Genomic DNA, 6,472 nt, shown 5'->3' on the forward strand with positions numbered 1-6,472 from the left:
TATATATATGTATATCCTTAAAAAAATTAGGAATTAAATTTTAAAGCGTAATCCAATTTAGAACTTGGTCTATTTTATCGTAAACGATTTTACTTTTATTCTTGGTTTATTCTTCGTTTTCTTATGATTAAAAATTGCTGCACAATTTTCTTGAACCTACGTAAATTTCTTTCTCAAAACAAACTCATATTCAACGTTGTGACTGCGACTCTGCGAGGGTGGCATACATAATCACAGTTAATTTTTCAGAAAAAGTTCACTACTTTAATAATTTTAAAGGCAAAGTCCTCATTTTAGATTAAAAATAATTAATTTGGCTTTGACAAATCACATGGGTAATGCTATTGGGAATATCATTTATTGGCAATACTATATTGCTATTGCATAAAGTTCTTTCTTTGTGCATGATTTACGTGAGATGATGACCTATACAACAACTTTATCAGTCTCTATCATTTAACTTTCTTTATTTTCTCATTTTACCAACTTTAATTAAATACTTTCCAACATTTTTCATTCAAAATCCGGTGCCGTGTCTTACGACCCACTTTGTCTTTGATTTCATAAAGTTTAGTCAGAGAATATTATAATTATAATTTTAGGGACGGATGTAATATGAATATTAAATTGCATAAATCTAACATCTCATCATCACAATATGAATATTAATGCAATATTTTACACTTCAGTTAGAAAAAATAATAATTATAAATTGTGTAGCTCCTAACATCTTCTCACCCATCATCATTAACCTAATTTGCAGTAAATTTTGTTAAAGTTTCAAAAAGAAAAATCAAATATTAAATAATAATAAAACAATAATAATTACTTGTAATTTGGGAAAACTATGTGATACTCATATTCTCATAGACAATGATCATTTTGAAAAATTTGCTTCATTCTGATTATTTAAAGTTTGAAACTTTCCATAAATAAATAATTATAATTTGCAATTTCTATATCTTTTAATTATTTTGAACAATGATGTCAACATTGAAATCAAAAGACATGATGCATTTGAGAAAAAACTATCCCATGATAGAAATTCATTAAATGAATTATTTATTATAACAATTAAGTCTTTTAAAAAGGAAAAAATTGAATCTATAGAATCTCTTGTTTGGTGTCTGATGTTGATTTTTATCTTTTCTAGTTTGTGTAATATATAGACATATTTGTTATATATAAATAAATTTTTTATTAAAAAATATATATATTATTTTCAATTTTTAAATCGGAATATACAAATATTTTGAATATATAAATTATATTTTAAATTTATGATAAATAATATGTATTGTAACAAAATTTATTTATTTATTGATTGATAATTTATTTTAAATTATTAATATTTAATATATAAATAATTATGATAGATAAAAATTAAATTAAATAAAACGTTAATGAAACCTCTACAAATCCTTTTGTTGAAGAAAAAATTTCTAAAAACACTTTTATGCAAGACAAAAGTTCATATTTAATATATAAAGATTTAAGTATTTTAGTTTATGTGATGCACAAACATATTTGTTATATATAATTAACATTTGTATTAGAATATTATGTTTAAATTTTTAAATTATATTTAAAATTAATGTACATAATTTTTTTTTTAATTTTTGAACGTATAAATTATATTTTAGATTTATGATAAATAATTTGTATTGTAATAAAATTTATTTATAATTTATTTTAAATTATTAAAATTTAATACATAAATAATTATAATTAATAAAAATTGAATTAGATAAAAAAAATTAAATATCTCTACAAACTCTCTTGTAAAAAAGACTCTTAAAAATATTCTCATGCAAGGTAGAGACTCTTGTTTAAATATAATGATTAACATTTTAGCTCATGCAATACATAGGCAAAATATTTATTATATGTAACTAAAATTTATAATAAATTATGAGGAGAGTTCAAACGACACCGGTGTAACTTTTACTAAGTGTTACACCGCTCAATAACTTTATATTAAATATGAATTTTAAAAATTCAACCGTTAGATTGAAAGTTCATATCTCTTAGATCATATATGTCAAATTTTGTATTAATCTAAGATGATTTGATACTTCATTCTCATAAAACAAAATTGACGTAATATATACATTTCAAAATATACTAAAATATGAACACTTTGATTACCTTCAAATTGTTGTTCAATTTTAACAAAATTTGACATATATGATCTAAGATATACGAACTTTCAATCTAACGGTTGAATTTTTAAAATTCACATTTAATATAAAGTTATTGAGCGGTGTAACACTTAGTAAAAGTTACACCGATGTCGTTTGAACCATCCTCATAAATTATATATATAAATAAATATTATATTTGAATATATAAATTATATTTAAATTTTGTGTAAATAGATAATTTTTAAAATAAATTATATTTTAGATTTATGATCAATAATTTATATTGTAACATAATATTATATTTATTTATTGATAACTAATTTAAATGTATTAAAATTTAAATAATAAATAATTATGATTAATAAAAATTAAAGTAGACAAAAGTTAAAAAATCCTTAAATTTTCTCTCATTGAATAAAATCTCATAAAAATGTTTATAAATATTTATATTTAATATATAAATATTGATGTTGATGATTTATTTTAAAAATATTAAAGTTTAATTTATAAATTATTATAATAAATAAAAATCAAATTGATAAAAAGATGAAAGAATCACTAGAAATCCTAAAAAAAGTCTCTAAAAACATTATCATGTAATTAATATATTTGTACTTAATATATTGGGATCTATTAATTTTACCCTTATACATTTGCTATTTAAATCCCTCTATTATTTTCACTCTTTTTTAATAGAAGTAGGGCGGTGTCTTTTATTCTCATTTGTATTTAAATAAAGAAAATATTTGTTATAATTATATCTATTCTCAAAGTAATAGTAATAATCTTATTATTTTACTTACTATACATAATAATATATTAAATGCATTATTTATATATTTTAAAATATTGTAATCACCTTAATAGGAAAATAAGAATTCATTCTTATACACGAACTTTTATATCGTGTAAAAATATTTTTAGAAACTTTTTTTAATAGAAATATTTTTAGGTTTTTTTTATCTAATAAGACTTTTAAAACTTCTATCAACATCTTATCTATTTCAATTTATATTTATCATATTTATTTTTAAATTAGATTTTAATATTTTAAATAATTTATCAATAATTAAAAATGATTTTACAATATACTATAAATTATTTATCATAAATTTAGAATATAATTTTATATGTTCAAAACTATTTATTCATATAATTTTTAAATTAATGTAACTTTATATTAAAATATAATATATATATATTTAATATAAATTTTATTTATATATAATTAATATGAAAAAGATATTTCGTACTTGTGTGTATCTTAAAATAAAATAAAAACAATTAGGATTCAATAATAGTTTGTTGTTAATAAATTAGATGATTTGTGTGATTTTTTTTTTGTAACGACTTAACAAATCTTACACTTATTATAGTTAAGTTACTATGCAACAAAGACAATAACATGATATACAACTAGACTAAAGCTATCATGCAATAGATAATGGATCTCATGCACATTGATATATGTAAGGAATAGAAAACTAAAACAACTCATGTACATATATACGATCTACATAAGACGTCATTGTACATAAGAAAAATGCTACTTATCGGTTAAGCACCTATATAAGACCTGAATTGCATCAGAGAAATACCATAAAAAAGAAAATTGGTTGTCTCCAGCATGACCCTCCATAGCTAGACAAGTTAATATGCTAATCCTACTATACTCTCATACAAAGTATGATCATTACAGTTCCAACTACAAGAAAAACATAAGATAAATTTGTGAAAAGAATCGATCTACAATACAACATTGAGTAACAACTTGAACCAACCAAATAGCAAAATTCAACTTAACAAACAACTTCAACTTATTAATCACTGCAACACATACAACCTACACCGCAATACCTCTTAACAACTTTAGCATAACAACATTATCAACATAAACAACAATGGATAACTAATGTGTTGTCATGCATATCAACTATGAATATCTCCTAAAATAAAGATGACCAGTTTAAGCGGCTAGACCCTATCGAACCACAACGTTTGACCTATCATAATTAAATCTAGTATAAACAACTTTAGGTCTCATAGAGATCCTATTTAATAACTTAATTTGATTTTTCAAGTTTCACCACTTAAATTAGAAAGTCTATTACTCTATTAGGGTAGGATAGTTTATTGGACTCTCGGAGCTCCACAATGTATATACACACAATGAGATATTTAATTTTTAAAATATATTTTACTTTCTTCTAATTTTCATGTATCTTAGCAAAGACATATATCTTCACCATGTTCCTAACAACTTAATCAACTATAGCAACATATAACTTTACAATATAATGATCTATCAACATACAACTTAAAACATGATACATCTTACAACTTCAAAAATACACACCATAAACAACTTTAAAAATCATCATATATCATCATTCATATAAATAATTCATCATACTTCAACAATCAGACAACTTAGAACATCATTTTTCATTTCAACATATCATACCTATCACCACTCTCCATGCACTTGACGTTATCAAGGTAGGGGGCTTTATATCTCATCCACACCCAATTTCAATCCAACTACGCTCGACATGGATGAGGTAGAAAGGCTCCAAGCCTCTCACACTTGGCATGGAAAAATCCATGTCCAGCCACACTTAGGTAGAGAGTTTCCACCTAACTCACATCTGACGCCACTCAACCTAGGCCCGACATCACTTAGGCAAAGACCCACTAACTTGGTCACGCTTAGAGTCACACCTCTAGGCTCAGTATCACCAAGTTAGAGGATTCTCAAGATCTCACACCTAACGCCATTCATTTAATGTATAGCATGACTAAGTCAAAGAACTTCTCTTTGACCCACATCCGACGCTACTAATCTTGTGCTTGACGTGATTAGGGTATAGAGCTCCTTAACTTGAGCCACGTCTGACGTAATGAAGGTGTGCTCGGCATGATGCTCGTTTTGCACATAGCAAAATTCCCAAATGGCTCAAAACCTGTAATCCAACTAGCCAAACACAACATACAACCTCTAAGCACCAAAAATAGCTCTCATTTACAACATGTAACGATTATAAATCATAGACCATCACTTCTCTTTCAAAACACAACCAAGAACCCTAACACCACATATTCATCATCTCATTCAGATTTTTAATCCAAAACAACCATCAATAATGTAATCAAACAAGTCATCAACATGCAATCTAATAGAATCAAACACAATGTTTTCCTTGCATCTTGGAGAACCAAATCAACAAGAAGGGAAGAGAAAAATCAAGAGACAAGCTCCATACAACTTCTAACTTGGTGTTCTTAGTTCTGCAAGCTTCAAAGCACCAACTCAACAATTCTGATCATCTACAAAGAAGAAGAAGGGAAAGATTTTTCAAAAAAAGAAAGAAAAAAAGGAAGAAAATTTTGAGTTATAGAGAGACTCATTAACTTCTCTATAGAATTCTTACTAAAACTTGAACTTATGAGGTTTTCTTCTTAAGAAAATCTTATATACCTTTCTTGAGCTAACTCAACTTATCTATAGTTCAACTATCACATAGACCAACTTAACCCTCATAATCCCTTGACTCCAGAGTTCTAAGCCAATACTACTAACAACAATCAACAAATAAATCATACATCACATATAATAAGATTAAACATCTAAAACTCACAGTATTACATTTTGAATGATTATAAAGGATAAAATAAGACATAATATAGAAATTATAATGACAAAATTATCAACAACAAAAATTGTGCACACCAAAATATGATATCTTTTTTATTATTATTATTAGTATCAGTGTAGAATTTTTTTTTATTCATAAACATGGTTCACACAACATCAAATAACCAAAGACTAAAACCATTTAGCTTGCACAATACATAGACTAAAATACTAGTTACCTATATATATTAAAATCATTTCAACTAGTATAAGGGTTTGTGTTTAATATATTTATCTTTTTCTCAAAAGAATAAAATAGAAAGAAAAAATATACAAAACATCAATTGTTTACATCAATAATAACCACCCACTTATTTTGCAATTAAATTTTTATCTCTGTTTTTGTTTATTATATATTATTTTTCTTGATTCACATGTTGTATAATCTCTATTATTTTTGTTTTTTAAACAAAATAGTACAAAGGTACAAAGTGACTCTTTTTAATTAGTCTTAATTAATATAATTATATATTTTATAAATTAAAAAATATAAGAAAACAGCTGTGTTTTTTTATATGTATAATCGATAAATTATTTCTTTAGTTTGTTTTTAAAAGAATTATTTTATTTAGCTTTGACCCCCTCTTTTTAAATTATTATCATTATTTGGTTTAATTCAATTAGATTGACTAAT

The sequence above is a fragment of the Cajanus cajan genome, chromosome 3 (genome assembly GCF_000230855.2).
Source record: "Cajanus cajan strain Asha chromosome 3, NIPB_CcT2T_4, whole genome shotgun sequence".
Classification (NCBI taxonomy): domain Eukaryota; kingdom Viridiplantae; phylum Streptophyta; class Magnoliopsida; order Fabales; family Fabaceae; genus Cajanus; species Cajanus cajan.